We start from the raw sequence: 21,152 nt of genomic DNA, 5'->3' as shown, positions 1-21,152 counted from the left end.
CTCCCATTCCAAATGGGAGAAATTGGCCCAAAAAAGGGGCTACAGGCCCCATGCAAGTCTTAAATCCAGTGAAGCAGTCATTAAATCTTAAAACTCCAAAATAATCTCTTCTGACTCCATGTCTTACATCCAGGGCACGCTGATGCAAGAGGTGGCCTCCGACAGCCTTGGGCAGTTCTACCCCTGTGGCTTTGCAGGGTTCAGCCCCCATGGCTGCTCTCATAGGCTGGCATTGAGTGACTGTGGCTTTTCCAGGCACACAGTGCAAGCTCTTGGTGGATCTACCTTTCTGGAGTCTGGAGGATGGTGGCCCTCTTCTCACAGTTCCACTAGGCAGTGCCCCAGTGGAGACTCTGTGTGGGGGCTCCAACCCCACATTTTTCTTACACAGTGCCCTAGAGGAGATTCTCCATGAGGGCTCTGTCCCTGCAGCAGACTTCTGTCTGGACATCCAGGTGTTTCCAGACATTCTCTAAAATCTAGGCAGAAGCTGCTAAAGCTCAACTGTTGAATTCTGTGCACCCATAGGCCCAACACCATGTGGAAGCTGCTGAGACTTGGGGCTTGCACCCTCTGAAGCAATGGTCCAAGCCATACGTTGACCCCTTTCAGCCACAGCAGGAGCTAGAGTGGCTGGGACGCAGGGGGCCATGTCCTGAGGCTGCACAAGGCAGTGGGGCCCTGGACCTGGACCAGGAAATCATTTTTCCCTCCTAGGCCTCTGGGCCTGTGATGGGAGGATGTATTAGTCTATTTTTTTTTTTTTTTGCTACTATAAAGAACTGCCCGAGACTGGGTAATTTATAAAGGAAAGAGGTTTAATTGACTCACAGTTCCAGATGGCTGGGGAGGCCTCAGGAAACTTACAATCATGGTGGCAGGGGAAGCAAACATGTCCTTCACATGGTGGCAGGAGAGAGAAGTGCAGAGTGAAGGGTGGAAAAGCCTCTTATAAAACCATCAGATCTCATGAGAATTCACTCACTATCACGAGAACAGCATGGGGGAACCACCCCCATGATTTAATCATCTCCCAGGAGGTCCCTCCCCCAACATGTGGTGATTATAATTCAGATTACAATTCAAGATGAGGTTTTGGGTGGAGACACAGCCAAAGTATATCAGACGGGCTGCCATGAAGGACTCTGACATGCCCTGCAGACATTTTCCCCATTGTCTTGGAGATTAACATTCAATTCCTCATTCCTTATGCAAATTTCTGCAGCTGGCTTGAATTTCTCCCCAGAAAATGGATTTTTCTTTTCTACCACATGGTCAGGCTGTAAATTTTTCAAACTTTTATGTTCTGTCACCTCTTGAATGCTTTGCTGCTTAGAAATTTCTTCCACCAGATAACCTAAATCATCTCTCTCAAGTTCAAAGTCCCAAAGATCTCTAGGGGTGGAGCAAAATGCCGCCAGTCTCTCTATTAAAGCATAGCAAGTGTGACCTTTACCGCATTTGTCAATAAGTTCTTCATCTCCATCTGAGACTACCTCAGCCTGGACTTCATTCTCCATATCACTATCAAGATTTTGGTCAAAACCATTCAACAAGTCACTAGGAAGTTCCAAACTTTCCCACATCTTCCTGTCTTCTTCTGAGCCCTCCAAACTGTTCCAACCTCTGCCCATTACCCAGTTCCAAAGTCACTTCCACATTTTCAAGTATCTTTATAGCAGTGCCCCCAAACTCCTGGTAACAATTTCCTGTATTAGTCCATTTTCACACTGCTATAAAGAACTTCCCTGAGACTGGGTAATTTATAAAGGAAAGAGGTTTGACTCACAATTCTGCATGGCTGAGGAGGCCATGGGAAACTTACAGTCATGGTGGACGATGAAAGGAAAGCAGGCACATCTTACATGGCAGCAGGCGAGAGAGAGAGTGTGTTAAGGAGGAAATGTCAGACACAAAACCATCAGATCTCATGAGAACTCACTCACTATCATGAGAACGGCCTGGGGGAAGCTGTCCCCATGATCTAGTCACCTCCCACCAGGTCCCTCCCTTGACACTGCAGATTATGGCAATTACAATTTTAGATGAGATTTGAGTGGGGACACAGAGCCAAACAATATCAATAAGTATCTTGACCATAATCACAGCTAATAGTTATCGAGCTATGATTTGAACCCAGGTCCACCTGACTTTGGATTCCAGACACTTTCTACCTCTGCCAAACTGTGTGCTTTTCCCATGACAAGCAAAACCTAATGTCCTTTTCCATGAGTATATTAATGCAGAACTAAATGAGGACTTCTTTGGCCTCTTTATTCTGAAGATGCAATGCCCAATTCCCAGAGAACTGTGCCTTGGTGATTTGGACAAAGCAGTCTTGTTCAGTAGTTTTAGCAGCTATATTTGTTTCATGGAAGGTTTCATTGAATAGAGTTCACTCAGGCCTTAGAAAAAACAAAAAACAAAAACAAACAAACAAAAAAACCCCCACAAACCCAAGTGTGTGGAATTACATGCTCTCAGTGCTATAGGTAGTTAAGAAACTGGTTGAAAGATGAGATGTTCATGTCAGTCTTTCCCTTCTGTTTACCCATCTCTCTACTTACTGTTGCTCCACTTACCAGTGTGCCAGTTGCTGAGAATATTTAGAAGTAAGTATTATCTATGAAGATGGATAAAGACCAGAGGGAGTACGTTCTAAGTGCCCACTAAGCATGAACCTTTGAAAGTCATATCTCAACAGACTTACATACGAATTAGGTATCAAAGCAGTACATGATATTTATATACAACATGTGAAAAAATAGTGCTTTAGCATAATGCAACAAAAAATAAAATTTCCCCGTCACAGAAGATTCTTTTTATAATATAGTTTACTGTTTTAAACACTCACATCATTAACAATCCGTTGTACCTGAACATTAGCATTGCATAAATCATCATGTCATTAAATAAACACAAAATAATTATAGCAACATTATTATTTTCTATAGCCATATGTTCCCTGAAGCACTAATAATTCATTTGAACATAACTATGGCATCTCGAACGATACAAATATCGGCATGAATTTAAAAGACTTTAGGGAACATCTTTAACTTTCATTGGGTAAACAGTTACATTTCAACATCAATAACAGCAATTCACATAATTGCATGTTTATGTACAGGGCTTACTTATACTAAATTATTTAACAGTTAAAATCAATTTTACTGCCTTGTAGAGTTTCAAATTTCAGACTAATACAATATCACCAAAAAGAAAACAGGGTTAGCTAAATGGAATACAACATGGATGTGAAGGAAGTTGCACATCTTTTAGAAGCGGTCACTAATGATTTGAGGTCCCTTAAAAATTAATTGCCCTGCTCCCTTCCTGAGTTCCACAGCTTAGAAAATTAGTGTTTTCCAAGAAGCTCCAGGAAGCTAGTGACTCTATGAGGGTCACCAAGCTTCTCAAACAGGAACCAAAACTAAATTTGGGTCTCTCCTGATTCTGAACTACTTGAGAGATAAGAGTCCATGTCTTCCTCATTTCTGTTCTCTACCCTGAGAGTCTTACACGGTGTCTGGCACAGAGTAAATTATCTGCTGAATTGAATTCTCAGCTTAATATTTTATTTACCAAGTTCTTGCAAACATCTTGTTTTATATTTAAACCTGATATTCAGCCTATAGGCTAATTTCTCAGACTATCTGATCCCCCTCAAACACTGGGACCTGCCTGGAATTCAGGAACTTAAGATAATTTATTAGTCGCCTGGACCCTGCTACAGGGCTGTGATTGTGGTCCTTTTCCATTGGTGGATATTCTTTTCATATCTGCTGTTATGCCTTTGAACATCCCTCTGGTTTATAGCTAAAAAAAAAAAAAACCTTCAGACTCGACTTTCCGTAAGTTACCTAACCCCTCTTCTCATCTTAAAATGAGAGTCACAATAATAATGGTTCCTACTCATAGGGTTGTGAGAATTGTATGAGATAATCTGCATAAGGTTTATTAACACAGTACCTAGGATATAATAAGCTCTCAATGAATGTTTATCTATTACTATTACTACTAATATCATCACTATTTTGCTAGAATGTAAGTTCCTGAGGGACAGGGTCTGTTTTGTACATCCCTGTACCAAACATCCCAAAAGCCTAGGATACTGGCTTGAACATAGTATATGCTCAATGAATACTCATTGGATAAGTGAACAAACAACCATAGTCTCCATCCAAGCTAATGACAGACTCTGGCTTTGTCTGGGTAATGCAGTGGCCCTACAGCAGTTGATCAAACACAAACACAGCAGTTCAGCAGTTGAACCCTAACCCAAACCCTAATCCTAACCCTATTTGCCTAAACTCATAATGTGGATTTAGAATATACACACCTATTTAAGACACTCAATATGCCCAGATTCAAGATTCAATACACTTAATAGCTAAAATGATTTCTATGAAATTAGAATAAGAAAACTTATGACCCTCTGAAACTATGTACATCTATTATGCATCAATTTTTTAAAAAAAACCTATAACCACAGTAATTACTCTTGGAGAGACTCTTTATTAAGTACCTTAACATGTTTACCAAGTGCTTTCCCTCACATTATTGAATGTATACCATGAACTTTTAAAAAGTGGCTAGTCCTTAGAGATTCTGTAGTTAAGATAGCCTCATTTTAGTCAAAAAGTGAGTTATATATGATTTTAATTTGAGAAACACTATGGAAAGCTTAATGTACAATATATTTCTCTAACCCAAATGCCATAATGTATGAAATCCATTACTGTGGTGAGGATAATAGCTTTGTTTTTGCCAGATCCTCCTTTTAAATGTGATTACTTCTTGAATTGCTGATAGCTCAGGCAAAAGGCATGTAATATTTTTTTTAAATGTAAATCATGCCTACTGTCCAAAAGGATTAGAGTCTGCTTAATATGCTGTAAAACAGGAGATTAGGAATAAAAACAACATAAATCTCTTAAAAGGCAGAAGAGTAGCAGATACTAGGGTTCAAGGCATTTATAAAACTATTTTATAAATTTCGACACTAAATTTATTTTCATGTTTTGGCAACTCTGGCAGAAACTGGAAGCACCTTGCGTAACTTGGTCTGTTTCCTGACCAAAAATAAAGCAAACACATTTGTCTGCAAACACATACTTTCTCCTGGGAACAAGTAGAACCAGAAAGATTGCCAAAACTCTTCTGGTTTGACTGAATCTCTTAGGATTAACTCATCCACCTTATGGGAAAAAGGTCAGGTAAAAAATTCAGAGACTTTTCACCCAGCTCAGATTCCTGTCCGGATCCGGTTGATCAAATGAAAATCATCCTGCCTGTACCCAGTTAACTCAGGCCCTTCCCAAACATGTCATCTAAAGCTACAACGCAGGCCAAAGTTAGGCTCAGCTATTACAATAAAAAGTTATTACAATTCGTTTAACACATACAAGTTCATCATTTATCATCAACATCATTAACATACAAAATAAACTTCAAGTAATCAGAGTACATATAATGATAATGGCAATGTCATTTGTATAAAACTTTCTAGTTCACAAAAATATTTTACAAACATTAAATGCATTGGTTTATTCAACAAATATATATAATTGTATATATATGTACATATACATGCATATATACATCATATATATACCATATATGTGTATATAATATGTATATTATATGCATATTTTATATGTATAAATAGTGTGTATATATAATATGTGGGTAATATATGTGTGTATTATCTATGTATATATATTATATACATATATGTACACATATACATATATTTATATACACATATATTTTTAAAGACAGGGCCTCACTCTATCACCCAGACTAGAGTACAGTGGTGCAGTCACAGTTCACTGTAACCTCTAACACCTGGGCTCAAGTGATTCTCCCACGTTAGTCTCCCAACTAGCTGGGACAACAAGCATGTGCCACCACACTTCGCTAATTTTTTCATTTTTTTGTAAAGAAGGGTTCTCACTATGTTGCTCAGACTGCTCTGGAACTTTTGGGATCAAGCAATCCTCCTGCCTTGGCCTCCCATGAGTGTTGGGATTACAGGCATGAGCCACTGCACCTGGCCTTATTCAACAGATATTTATTAGACATTGATTATGTGCCAGATATGTTTGCTAGGAGACAGTAACATAAAATATGATTCTTGCCTTCTTAGAACTTACGGTTTAGTGGGAGAAGCTATACCTTAAAGAAATTATTAAAGAAATAATTAATAAATTATACTTGTGATAGGTGCCATAATAGAGAAATACAGGGGATTATGAGAGTGGCCAACAGGGGAGTCTGAACTAAACAAGAGGGTTAGGGAAAGCTTCCCTGAGGAAGTGAGATGCAGGTTGAGACCTGAGAATGAATGAATAAGCTTTAAACAACAAAGAGGAGAATGAGCCTTAGTGTCCAAGGAAACAGCCTGTGCAAAGCAGCTGAGTGGGGAAGGGGCACAGCCTACTCTAGGAAAGGATAACAGCACGGCAGGATGACTGGGCATCCAGAGCCACAAGACAAGTCACATAAAAGGCGAGAGAATGGGCCAGGAGACTCAGGGCCACGTCACGTTCAGTCTCGCAGACCACAACCTTCTAAGGATTTGACCACAGAACCTCACACATTCATAAGCATTGGAGGGCCAAGACAGTGGCTCACACCTGTAATCTCAGCTCTTTGGAAGGCCTACACTGGAGGATCGCTTGAGGCCACTGGTTTTAGACCAGTCTGGGCAACATCATGAGACTCCATCTATACAAAAAACAAATAAACAAACAAACAGCCAGGCATGGTGGCACTACCTGCCACCTGTAGTACTAGCTACATAGGAGGGTAAGGCAAGAGGATCACTTGAGCCCAGGAGTTCAAGGCTACAATGAGCTGTGTTTGCACCACTGCACCAGCCTGGGCAACAGAGTGAAACACTGTCTCTAAAATAATAATAACAAAAATAAGTATTGGTCAATAATGTCAGGCAAAGCCAGACATAATACAGTGGGTAGGATCCACATGTTTTCATTTAGACACATTAAGGAAAGTAGAATGCCCCAAATATTAATCCAGCTGCCTCCAAACTACAACGGCTAACATCTGCAAAAGAGTTACCTTGGCTTTCTAAGTGTCTAAATGGCTTCGGAGAGTAGACTGTCCATGTATTGGTGGTTAACAGTTAAGCCTTTTCCCCTTAATTCCAATTCTGACTCACTGCTTTATGACTGTGGGCAAACCTTTAGCCACTCTGAGCTTCAGGGCATTTTATTTGCAGAATGAAGATAACTTTTTCCTCACCTGGTTATTGTGAAGATTAACAAAGAAAAGCACGTTGCAAGATAAAATAAACGCTCAGTGTTGATAGCTTTATGGTTCTGAGTCATACCATGTTTTTCTTAGTGAAATTCTTAAGTAATTTTTTATTCCAAACGATTTTAGAATGGCTTCTTTCATATGCTTAAAAGATATCTTGGTGTAACGGAAAACAACTTCGAATTTAAAAACACCCAGAGTCAAATGCCAGTCCTGGCACTTCCTAGCTGGGTAGCAATGGGATGATTAAGCCTCAGTTTCTTCATCTGTTAAATGGAATCAATAATCTATACCTCTATTATTATTTTAAGAATTAAATGAGATAACATTGGTTTATATGTCAGTATCTATTGTACAACAGATCTTCAGCAAATGTTTATTCTCTACTTTTAACTCTTTCTTCAAGGAGAAAGAAACTTCTAGCTGGACATGATAGCTCATGCCTGTAGTCCAGGCACTTTGGGAGACAAAGGTGGGAGGATGGCTTGAGCCCAGGAGGTTGAGGTTGCAGTGAGCCATGATGGTGCTATTGAACTCTAGCCTGGGTGACAGAGTGAGACCCCATCTCAAAAACAAACAAACAAACAAACAAAAGGTAAAAAAAAAATTAAAAAAAAAAAAAAGAAGAAAAGAAAGAAAGCCAGGTGCTGTTGCTCACGCTGTAATCCCAGCACTTTGAGAGGCCAAGGCGGGCGGATCACGAAGTCAGGAGATCGAGACCATCCTGGCTAACACAGTGAAACCCCGTCTCTACTAAAAATACAAAAAATTAGTAGGACATGGTGGCACATGCCTATAGTCCCAGCTACTCAGGAGGCTGAGGCAGGAGAATTGCTTGAACCTGCGAGGCGAAGATTGCAGTGAGCCGAGATTGCCGCCACTGCACTCCAGCCTCTGCAACAGAACAAGACTCCATTTCACAAAAAAGAAAAAAAAAATTGTGTTGCATTTAAAAGTAGTGTAGGTCAGTACTTCAGTGTGCATAGGAAACTTCAGTGTGCATCACAAACTTCAATGTGCATAGGAAACACCTGGGGTTTTGGTAAAATGCAGATTCCAATTCAGTAGGTCTGAGATTGTGCCTAAGATTACACATTTCTAATAAGCTGATCCAGGAGTGCTGTCACCACTGGTCCATAGACCACACTTCAAGCGATGATCTGGCTGGTTTATTAATGTTGTCAACCTGCTATCCATGTCAGAATGAGAGTTAGCTAATATTAGGATGTATCTCCATGCTTCCTAGAAAGATGTAAAGTCTAGGACTTGTTAATGTTTGATTTGCCTTTTTTTTTTTTTTTGAGATGGAATCTCACTCTGTCGCCCAGGCTGGAGTACAGTGGTGTAATCTCAGCTCACTGCACCTACGCCTTCCGGGTTCATACGATTCTCCTGCCTCAGCCTCCTAAGTAACTGGGATTACAGGTACGTGCCATTGTGCTCAGCTAATTTTGTATTTTTAGTAGAGAGGGGGTTTCACCATATTGGTCAGGCTGGTCTTGAACTCCTGACCTCAAGTGATCTACCTGCCTCGGCCGCCCAAAGTGCTGAGATTATAGGCAAGAGCCACCGCACCTAGCCTACATTTCTTGACCCCAAAATAAGGGGCATATTTCTGCCACAGAAAATTCTAGTAAGAATCATTCTTAATATAGAGGTTTTGATAATCATGCATTCAAGGATCTCTCAGGAATGGTAAGAAAAACAAAAATGAATGAGAACAAAAACATGCCTATCACAAGGAAAAACAAAATTTCTTTTGCTTTTCAACTAGAATGGTGATTATAGTAGCCAAGAAGTTGCTTTAAATGTGCACAAAAGGCAGTGAGGACAAAATGACCTCTCTCTCTTTTTTCATTTTGGTCAAATATACATAACTTAAAATTTATCATTTTAACCATTTTAAGTGTGCAATTTGGTGTCATTAATTTTATTCACATTGTTGTGCAACCAGACTGCAATTCATCTTCAGAACTCTTATATTCATTAATTACCTCAAACTGAAACTTTGCACCCACTAAACACTAACTCCCCATTCCCCATTCCCATCAACCCCTGCTAATCAATATTCTACTTTTGCATTTGTGAATTTGCCTATTCTAGTTTCCTCATATAAGTGGAATCAAACAATATTTGTTCCTTTGTGTTGGCTTATTTAATTTAGTATAATGTTTTCAAGGTTCATCCATGTGGTAGCATATATCAGAACCTTGTTTTTTTGTAAAGCTGAATAATATCATTGTATGTATATTCTAATTTAGCTTAGCCATTCATCTGTTGATGGACATTTGGGATGTTTCCATCTTTTGGCTATTGTGAATAAGACTACTATGAACATGAGTGTACAAGTATCTGTTTGGGTCCCTGCTTTCAATTATTTGGGGGTAAACATCCAAAGTAGAATTGCTAGATTATATTGTGATTATATTGTAATTATATGTTTTTTGTTTTTGTTTTTGTTTTTTTGAGGAACTGCCATACTGTTTTGCACATGGGCTGCACCATTCTTTTTTAGTTTTTTATTTATGAGATTCCGGTGTACCCATCACTCAAGTAGTGTACACCGTACTCAACGTGTAGTCTTTTATCCCTCACCACCCTCCCACCGTTTCCCTTGAAGTCCCCAAAGTCCAATGTATCATTCTTATGCCTTTGAGTCCTCATAGCTTAGTTCCCACTTATGAGTGAGAACATATGAGTTTTGTTTTCCATTCTTGAGTTACTTTACTTAGAATAATAGTTTCCAGTTCCATCTAGGTTGTTGCATATGCCATTATTTCATTCTTTTTTACGGCTGAGTAGCATTCCATGGTGTGTGTGTGTGTGTGTGTGTGTGTGTGTGTGTGTGTGTATTACATTTTCTTTATCCACTAGTTGACTGATGGGCATTTGGGCTGGTTTCATATTTTTGCAACTGCGAATTGTGCTGCTATAAACATACGTGTGATGCATGAGCAATTATCTTTTTCTTATAATGCTTATTTTCTTCTGAGTAGATACCTAGTATTGGTATTGCTGGATCAAATTGTAGATCTACTTTTAGTTATTTAAGGAATCTCCACACTGTTTTCCATAGTGGTTGTATTAGTTTACATTACCACTAACAGTGTAAAAGTGTTCTCTTTTTACCACATCTATGCCAACATCTATTTTTTTTTTTTTATGTTTTGATTATGGCCATTCTTGCAGGAGTAAGGTGGTATCACATTGTGGTTTTGATCTGCATTTCCCTGATAATTAGTGGTGTTGAGCATTTTTCCATATGCTTGTTGGTCATTTGTATATCATCTTTTGAGAATTGTCAATCCATGTCCTTAGCCCACTTTTTGATGGGATTGTTTGTTTTTTTCTTGCTGATTTGTTTGAGTTCTTTGTAGATACTGGATATTAGTCCTTTGTCAGATGTATAGACTATGAAGATTTTCTCCCATTCTATGGGTTGTCTGTTTCTCTGCTGATTATTATTATTATTTGCTGCACAGAATCTTGTTAGTTTAATTAAGTCTCATCTAGTTATTTTTTGTTGTTGCTGCATTTGCTTTTGGGTTCCTGCTCGTGAAGTCTTTGCCTAAACCAATGTCTAGAAGGGTTTTTCCAATGTATCTTCTAGAATATTTATGGTTTCAGGTCTTAGATTTAAGTCCTTGATCCATCTTGAATTGATTTTTGCATAAGGTGAGAGATGAGGATCCAGTTTCATTCTTCTACTGTGGCTTGCCAATTTTTCCAGCACCATTTGTTGAATAGGGTGTCCTTTTCCCACTTTATGTTTTTGTTTGCTTTGTCAAAGATCAGTTGGCTTTAAGCATTTGGCTTTATTTCTGTGTTCTCTATTCTATTCCATTGGTCTATGTGCCTATTTTTATACTAGTACCATGCTGTTTTGGTGACTACAGACTTCTAGTATAGTTTGAAGTTGGGTAATGTGATGCCTCCATATTTGTTCTGTTTGCTTAGTCTAGCTTTGGCTATGAGGGCTCTTTTTAGGTTCCATATGAATTTTAAGATTGTTTTTTCTAGTTCTGTGAAGAATGATGGTTGTATTTTGATGGGAATTACATTGAATTTGTAGACTGCTTTTGGCAGTATAGTCATTTTCACAATATTGATTCTACCCATCCATAAGCATGGGGATGTGTTTCCATTTTCTTGTGTGTTGTCTGATTTCTTTCAGCAGTGTTTTGTAGTTTTATTTGTAGAGGTCTTTCACCTCCTTGATTAGCTGTATTCCTAAGTATTTTCTTTTTTGCAGCTATCATAAAAGGGATTGAGTTCTTGATTTGATTTTCAGTTTGCTCACTGTTGGTGTATAGCAGAGCTACTGATTTGTGTACATTAATTTTGTATCCTGAAACTTTGCTGAATTCATTTACCAGTTCCAGGAGCTTTTTGGATGAGTCTTTAGGGTTTTCTAGGTATACAATCGTATCATCAACAAAGAGCGACAGTTTGACTTCCTCTTTACTGATTTGGATGCCCTTTATTTCTTTCTCTTGTCTGATTGCTCTGGCTAGGAATTCCAGTACTATGTTGAATAGAAGTGGTGAGAATGAGCATCCTTGTCTTGTTCTGGTTCATAGGGGAAATGCTTTCAACATTTACCCATTCAGTATAATGTTGGCCATGGGTTTGTCATATATAGTTTTAATCCCCTAAAGTATGTCCCTTCTATGCTGATTTTGCTGAGGATTTTAATAATAAAGGGATGCTGGATTTTATCAAATGCTTTTTCTGCATCTATTGAGATGATCATGTGATTTTTGTTTTTAATTCTGTTTATGGGGCACATCACATTTATTGACTTACATATGTTAAACCATCCCTGCATCCCTGGTATGAAACCCACTTGATCACAGTGGATTATTTTTTTTGATATGCTGTTGGATTCAGTTCACTAGCATTTTGTTGAGGATTTTTGTATCTGTGTTCATCAGGGATATTCGTCTGTAGTTTTCTTTTTTTGTAATGTCCTTCCCTGGTTTTGGAATTAGGGTGATACTGGCTTCATAGAATGATTTAGAGAGGATTCCTTCTTTCTCTGTCTTTTGGAATAGTGTCAGTAGGATTGGTCCCAATTCTTCTTTGAATGTCTGATAGAATTCAGCAGTGAATCTCTCTGGTCCTGGACTTTTTTCGGTTGACATTTTTTTTTTTTTTTTTTTTTTTTTTACCATTTCAATCTCATTGTTTGTTATCTGTCTGTTCAGAGTTTCTATATCTTCCTGGTTTAATCTAGGAGAGTTACATATTTCCAGGAATCTATCTATGTCCTCTAGGTTTTCTAGTTTATCAGCATAAAGGTGTTCATAGTAGCCTTGAATAATCTTTTGTATTTCTGTGGTATCAGTTGTATTACCCCCCGTTTCATTTCTAAATGAGCTTATTTGGATCTTCTCTCTTCTTGGTTAATCTCACTAATGGTCTATCAATTTTATTTGTCTTTTCAAGGAACTAGCTTTTCATTTCATTTATCTTTTGTATTTTTTGTTTGTTTGTTTCAGTTTCATTTAGTTCTGCTCTGATCTTCGTTATTTCTTTCCTTCTGCTGCATTTGGATTTGGTTTGTTCTTGTTTCTCCAGTTCTGTGAGGTGTGAACTTAGACTGTTTATGGTGCTCTTTCAGACTTTTTGATGTAGGCATTTAATGCTATGAACTTTCCTCTTAGCACCAATTTTGCTGTATCCCATAGGTTTTAATAGGTTTTAATAGGTTTTAATCATTCAGTTCAAATAATTTTTTAATTTCCATCTTGATTTCGTCGTTGGCCCAATGATCATTCAGGAGCAGGTTATTTAATTTCTGTGAATTTACATGGTTCTGAGGGTTCCTTTTGGAGTTGATTTCCAACTTTATTCCACTGTGGTCTGAGAGAATATTTGATATAATTTCAATTTTCTTAAATTTACTGAGACTTGTTTTGTGGCCAATCATGTGGTCTATCTTGGAGAAGTTCCATCTGCTGATGAATGGAATTAATATTCTGCAGTTGTTAGGTAGAATGTTCTGTAAATATCTGTCAAGTCCCTTGTTCTAGTCTTTGTTGACTTTCTGTCTTGATGACCTGTCTAGTGCTATCAGTGTTATATTAAAATCCTCCACTATTATTGTGTTGCCATCTCTCTCATTTCTTAGGTCTAGAAGTAATTGTTTCAAAATTCAGGAGCTCCAGTGTTAGGTGCATATATATTTAGGATTGTGATATTTTCCTGTTAGACTAGTCCTTTTATCATTACATAATATCCCTTTGTCTTTTTTAACTGCTGTTGCTTTAAAGTTTGTTTTGTCTGTTATACTCTTGCTCACTTTTGGTGTCCATTTGCATGGAATATCTTTTTCCACCACTTTACCTTAAGTTTATGTGAGTCCTATGTGTCAGGTGAGTCTCTTAAAGACAGCAGGTACTTGGTTTGTGAATTTGTATCCATTTGCCATTCTGTATCTTTTAAGTGGGGGCATTCAGGCCATTTACATTCAACATTAGTATTGAGATGTGAGGTACTATTTTATTCATCATGCTATTTGTTGCCTGAGTACCTTGGGTTTTTTTATTGTGTTATTGTTTTACAGGTCCTGTGAGATTTATGCTTTAAGGCGGTTCTGTTTTGGCGTATTTCAAGAATTTGTTTCAAAATTTAGAACTCCTTTTAGCAGTTCTTGTAGCGATGGCTTGGTAGTGGTGAATTTTCTCAGCATTTGTTTGTCTGGGAAAGGTTGTATCTTTCCTTCATTTATGAAGCTTAGTTTCACTGGGTACAAAATTCTTAGCTGACAGTTGTTTTGTTTAAGGAGGCTAAAATAGGACCCCAATCCCTTCTAGGTTGTAGGGTTTCTGCTGAGAAATCTGTTGTTTATCTGATAAGTTTTTTTTTTAATAGGTTACCTGATGCTTTTGCCTCACGACTCTTAAGGTTTTCTCCTTCATCTTTACTTTAGATAACCTGATCACTATGTGCCTAGGTGATGATCTTTTTGCCATGAATTTCCCGGGTGTTCTTTGAGCTTCTTGTATTTGGATGTCTAGACCTCTAGCAAGGCTGGGGAAGTTTTCCTCAATTATTCCTTCAAATATGTTTTCCAAACTTTTAGATTTCTATTCTTCCTTGGGAACAACAATTAATCTTAGGTTTGTATGTTCAAAACAGTCCCGAACTTCTTGGAGACTGCTCAATTTTAAAAACTTTTTTTTCTTTGTCTTTGACAGATTGGGCTAATTCAAAAGCCTTATCTTCAAGCCCTGAAGTTCTTTCTTCTGCTGTTCAGTTGCTGAGACTTTCCAGAGCATATTGCATTTCTCTAAGTGTGTCCTTCATTTCCAGAAATTGTGATTGTTTTTTATTTATGCTATCAATTTCACTGATATTTCATATCCTGCACCATGTTTTTTATTCCTTTAAGTTGGACTTCACCTTTCTCTGGTGCTCCTTGAATAGCTTGATAATTAAGCTTCTTAATTCTTTTTCTGGCAATTCAGAGATTTCATCTTGGTTTGGATCCATTGCTGGTGAGCTGTTGTGATCTTTTAGGGGTGTTAAAGAATCTTGTTTTGTCATATTACCAGAATTGTTTTTCTGGTTCCTTCTCATTTTGGTAGACTACGTCAGAGGGAAGATCTGGGACTCAAGCGCTGCTGCTCAGATTCTTTTGTCCCACAGGGTGCTCCCTTGATGTGGTGTCCTCCTCCTTTCCCTAGGGATGGGGCTTCCTGAAAGCCAAAAGGCAGTGATTATTTTTGGTCTTCTGGGTCTAGCCTTCTAGTGGAGCTACTGGGCTCCAGGCTGGTATGAGGGAGTGTCTGCCACAAGTCCTGCAATATAATCCATCTTCAGGTCTTTCAGCAGTGGATACCAGCACAGTTTTTCAGTGTCTCAGGGAGCCTACAGTGGCGATCCGTTTCCTTCAAAGGGTCTGTGGATTCTCTCAGCTTTCCTGGTATGTTCTTGCAGTAGTTCTTGGAGCAAAAGTTCATGATGCGAGTCTCCGCACACTGCTCTGTCCATCTGAGCAGGAGCTACAAGCTAGTCCTGCTTCCTATCTGCCATCTTAATCCTCTATCTGGCTGCACCATTTTACATGCCCATCAGTAATACCCTTCTCTTCCTAAAAGAAGAAAACTTACGTTTTGCAATAAGGAATTATTTTTAAAAGATGCTATGGAGGCCGGGTGTGGTGGTTCATGCCAGTAATTCCAGCATTTTGGGAGGCTGAGACAAGGGAATTGCTTGAGCCCAGGAGTTCAAGACTGGTCTGGGCAACATGGTGAGACCCCATCTCTACAAAAAGAAAAAATTAGCCAGGCGTGGTGGCATGTGCCTGTGGTCCCAGCTACTCGGGAGGTGGATGTGGAAAGATCGTTTGAGCCTGGGAGGTCGAGGCTGCAGTGAACCATGATTATGTCACTGCACTCCAGTCTGGGTGACACAGTGAGATTCTGTCTCAGTAAATAAATAAATAAATAAATAAATAAATAAATAAATAAATGCTATGGGACTACAGCTCTCTTCTTAAATAGACTACCCTTTGGGACCTCTATCTTAGAAGTCCCATTTTCTTTACCAATTTATCTGATTGATCAGATGAATGAGTTGGTCTTACAGAGCTGTTGAATACCACATGTTCCCCCCAAATCTTTCTTTTTGTTGCTCGTAGTCTCTTCAAATACTTTCCTGTAAAAAGGAAGATGTGATTGTGCTGTGCAGAAGAGGAAGGCCTTTGAAGTGGTGTATCAGAAAGAAGATGGGATTGGGGGCCATAAGATCCTGGTGCTGGTCCTGACTCTGTCTCAAACTAGTTGTGTGACCTTGAATAAGTCACTAAATTCTCAGTCAGTTTCTTCAAGAATCAACTAGAAACGATAGAAACACCTTCATCACTGATGTGGAGCAAATGGGATCATGTAGGCCATTGGTTGTCATAAAAGAAACAGAGAACTCCTAGAGAAGCACCTCCCTACTGCTGACACATACACATGTGCATGCGTATACGTGTACAAACACACATATGCACATGCACACACATGCACATGCACACACATAGCGACCTTCAGTAGAGTGACTCCACTTGTATTAGTTTTATATATTAGGCTTCCCAGCAAGATTGGTTTGAAGAAACAGCTCTATGCTTAACACAAGTTGAAAACTGCTGAAATATGTGGACCTTGCTACCTCTCTCATTTTTTTTCTTTTTAAGTAGTTTCAGCTTCTTTTGCTCTCTTCTGGCCATCTTCATACATGAAGGTCTCCTCTCTAAAGGAGGGGAAGATGAAACAAGGCAACTTTTCTTTTTATAAAAAAGAAATTTTAATTGACACATAATAATTTTACATATTTACAGTGTAATATTTAGAGTATGAAATGTTGATACACGTATACAACGTATAATGATCAAATCTGGGTAACTTGCATCTCACTTACAGCCTTTATCATTTCTTTGTGTTGGTAATATTCAAAATTTTATCTCCTCCTGAACCTCCCAGATAACTTACAATTTTTGCTACTTCCTTTCATTGCTAAATTATCTTTTTGTTTATTTTTTAAAGACAGGATCTCATTCTGTCACCCAGGCTGGAGTGCAGTGGTGCTATCACAGCTCATTACAGCCTCAAACTCCTGGGCTCAAGAGATCCTCCCACCTCAGCCTCCTGAGTCACTGTGACTACAGACACATGCCACCACACCTGGCTGATTTTTTTCATTGCTAAATTCTCAAGGAATGATTCCACATTCTGCTGCTATTTTCTCTCTATGGCTCTCCTTTTAGTCCGTTATTATCTGAATTCTGGCTTCAGGTCTTCATTGTAACCATGTACTTTAAGTCATCTTCTCACTAAATTCCATTCCTATTTTCTCAGTAGCTTTTGAAACACTTTACTCTCCTCTTTCTTCCCTTATGCCCTTGTGTCCCTAGTTTTCAGGAAAAAAAAAAATGATGAGATTCAAGTATATCTCCTCCTCCGGCTGTTGCTTCCTTGACTCTTCCTGTTCCAGAATAGTGGTAGGTGTCCAAGTTCCCAGACATCTTCCCCTTCCCCTCTTCATCCCTCCCTCCAAAATCTTGTTCTGTTTCAGAGCACCTGCTGTCACACTTTGAAGACTCACAGTATAACTATAACCTGTCTTTGGCTCCAGTACCCTAGCTTCAATTGCCTGCTGAACACTTCATTTCAGATGTCTGGCAATCATTGATATCGAGAAATGAAATCGTTAATCTAGTCCCCAAACTCCTTCTCCCCTCAGACTTCCTGTTTATGTTATGGCATCAACAAGCCAGCAGCACTAAGGTTGAACATTGCTCTTATACTTGCCTGATCCTTTGTCCTCATTTCACTACTCCTGTATCAGATCAGCCACAAACTGGTATTGATTTTTTTTCACCTAATGCCTCTGAAATCCTTTCTTCCTTCTTCACTTCTTCCTCTAACATACTAGTCAAAGTCCTTTAATAGGACAATTGCTGAAGTCTTCTGGTATTACTTTTCCATACTTATTTTCCAAGTCTCCCTTACTTTAAATCATTACTTAACTTTAGTCTAATGTGTAACCTCGTAGGTAACTGATTCCATCTCTTGTCTCAGTTTTAAGAAGTAGGAACTCCAAGAAGAGAGAGTCTCATTTTGAATCAAAGGCCTAGCCCTGGTTTAGTTGGACACAACCTGGGAGTCGTGGTTATGCCAAGGTGTGCCTTTTCTGAGTATAAATAGGGCAATTTTTCTATGTAGGAAGTACAGCCAAGGAGAAAATTATGTCTGGTACTAAGAAAATACTGACGATGCCGGCACCACGAAAAGGGTGGTAGAGAGTATTTGGCCATGCTTCAGACCCGCAATAACTAACCTCCATCTTTCTTAATGTACATAGAACATAAATGACACTTGGGATTTTCTCAAATTTAAGCAAACATAGTCTCCTCCCACTTCTAGGCAGGCTGCAGCCTGTAAGCTCCCTGACCTCTGAGGTATCCTGGAGCGGCCACTGAAGGTCTGTACAGGAATGGTATATTTGCTAAATATTTGCCATGGCCAAAATTATAACCGATTTAGATTTCTTTCTTGGCATATTTCACTTTGAGGCTATAACATATGGTAATCATATTAAAATGTTAGAAACCAAACCTTGATATTCCATACATACAAGATTAGCCTAACATTTTCCTTTCTTGATTGTTTTAGCAATGGCTAGGATAAATATAAAGCCAGAAAGACACTGGTTATGACAACTGGAAATTCACATTTTTTTCTCTTTACTAAGAAGTTTAGGATTCTATACTGTCATAACTAAAAGTTGACATTCATATCATAAAATAAATATTAAAATTACAATGAACCATTTTAAAAGAATGGGGAATTTAATAGGATTTAAGGTTAAGAACTTGAAATAAATTGTCAATGAAAGTAAGAAAATGGAGTGTCTCCATATTTCTATAATTTAAAGAAAATTTGGAGAACATCTAAGTTAAGCATGCTTATTTTTATTTTTGTAGCTTTATTGAGATACATTTCACATACCCTAAAATTCACTCTTTTAAAGTGCTCAGTTCAGTAATTTTGAGTATATTCAGAGTAGTACAACCATAACCAGAATTTAATTATAGAACATTTTTCTCACCCCAAAAATAAAATCATTAGCAGTCATTCCCCAGCCGCAGGCAACTACTAATCTGCTTTCTGACTGTATGGATTTACCTATTTACCTATTTACCATGCATTTCACATATTTACCTATCTACCATGCATTTCACATGTATCATATGACTCCATATGATATATGGTCTTTTGTGACTGGGCTCTCTCATTTAGCATGTTTTCAAGGTTCATCCATATTGTACCATGTATCCATCCTTCATTCCTTTTTATGGCTGAGTAATACTTCATTGTGTGGATATATCATATTTTGTTTATCTGTTAATCAACTGATGGACATTTGTGTTGTATCTATTTCTTGGCAATCATGAATAATGCCGCTATGAACACTCATTTCACCATGGAAATATGTTTTCATTTTTCTTGCATACATACCTAGAAATAGAACTGCTGGCTCATATGGTAACTCTATGTTGAATATTTTGATGAACTGCCAAACCATCTCCAAAGTAGCTGCACCATTTTACATTTCCACCAGCAATATACAAGAGCTTCAATTTCTGCACATCCTTGACAACACTTGCTATTGTCTTTTTTATTTTAGCCACCCTAGTAAGTGTAAAGATACTTAACTATAATTTGGGGCCACCTTTATTTTTGGTACAAGCAAAGACTTGAGTCTTATGCTCTGTGTCCCAGCTAGTCAGAGGCAAAATCTGATCTGCAGAGATGTATTGTTTTAGAGAAAGATATGGAAGGATATCTAACTAATTGTTACTCTTGGTTACTGAAAGTAAAGAGTAAGGAAGAAAAAGGAAAGACACTATTAACTTTATATTCAGCTGTTGTTAAAAGGAGCAGTGTATGAATATGTATTACATTAATAAAGGAAAATGTCAAAAACAAAATGAGAAACTCTGTGTCTTCTCATATTTTTTTAAAGGTAAGGTCTTGCTGTGCTGCCCAGGCTGCAGCACAATAGCTATTCACAGGTGCTATCATAGTATACTGCAGCCTCAAACTCCTGGACTCAAGCTATCCTGCCTCAGTCTCTGGAGTAGCTGGGATTACATACATACACCACCATGCCTGGCTAGCTGTTTCCTGATTTCCAGGCATTGTTTGTTGTTGTTAATTCTTTTGAGAGTTTGGGTTAAAGTCTTTCTGTGCATAAAGATTATATAAATATATAAACTCACAGATATATATATATATAATGTTGATATTAGATAACACATTTATAATATTTTATATATATAAACACTTAAAAAATTGCAGGGCCAAATCTGGCTAAATGAAATCTGAGTATTCTGTAGAAAGTGCTATACTATGGCTAATGATTGGCTGAAATGTTTGAATAAAAGTGTTACACTACCAGTGTTTTCAGGCTATGGATCATTTGGCTGGAAGAAGTTTTGTGTGTGTGTGTGTGTGTGTGTGTGTGTGTGTGTGTGATTAAAATGCATTAGAGATATGGTGGGTCATACTCTCCTTGCAATCCTTGAACATAGTTTAATAAACAAAAAAGGCTTAGGACTTGATCAGCTCAAGTAAGCACAGGTTGTGCCACTTGGCAGATTTGCTGCCATGCTTCTGGGAGCTGAATTTTCTGATCTGGTGTAACAATCTATAGAAAATCACTCACACTTGTTTAACAGTTCACAAACCTTTATTGAGTTATTCTTCCAGTACAAGGAGCACAATAGATTTAAATAATTCCAAATGCTTAATAGCAATACAAACATGTAGATTAAATACAGGTCTTAAAGGGGATAAAATTCATGAAATTGTTGAAAACTAAAACTCAATGCTTCTTTTATACATTCTCTCAAAACTTCAATCTGTTACATAATTTGATTTGTCAAGGACCATGTTGTTCCTTACTGTGCAAGCAAACTTTCCTGTAGTTTTATAGCAGAGTGCAAGTAAGAGACAGACAGAGAGAGAAGCAACAGAGCAGGATCTTAAAGTTCTCTCAATCCAGTTATTACCACTAATTAACTATATACTGCCTGTAAGATTTATACTGGAGAATGCAAATCTAATAAATACTCCAGAAAAAGGGTCTCACTAAGAATGACAAAAATTCATTGAGTAAGGGGCAGGCACAGTGGCTCACACCTACAATCCCAGCACTTTGGAAGGCCGAAGTGGGAGGATTGTTTGAGCCCAAGAGTTCAAGACCAGCCTGGGAAAAATAGAAAGACCCCATTTCTAAAAAAATAAAGTAAAATTAGCTGGGCGTGAAGGTGCACGCCTGTGGTCCCAGCTAATCAGGAGGCTGAAGCAGGA

The sequence above is a fragment of the Papio anubis genome, chromosome 8 (assembly GCF_008728515.1).
Source record: "Papio anubis isolate 15944 chromosome 8, Panubis1.0, whole genome shotgun sequence".
NCBI classification, from domain to species: Eukaryota; Metazoa; Chordata; class Mammalia; order Primates; family Cercopithecidae; genus Papio; species Papio anubis.
The sequence above is the reverse complement of the archived record's forward strand: the minus strand, read 5'-3'. Positions refer to the sequence as shown.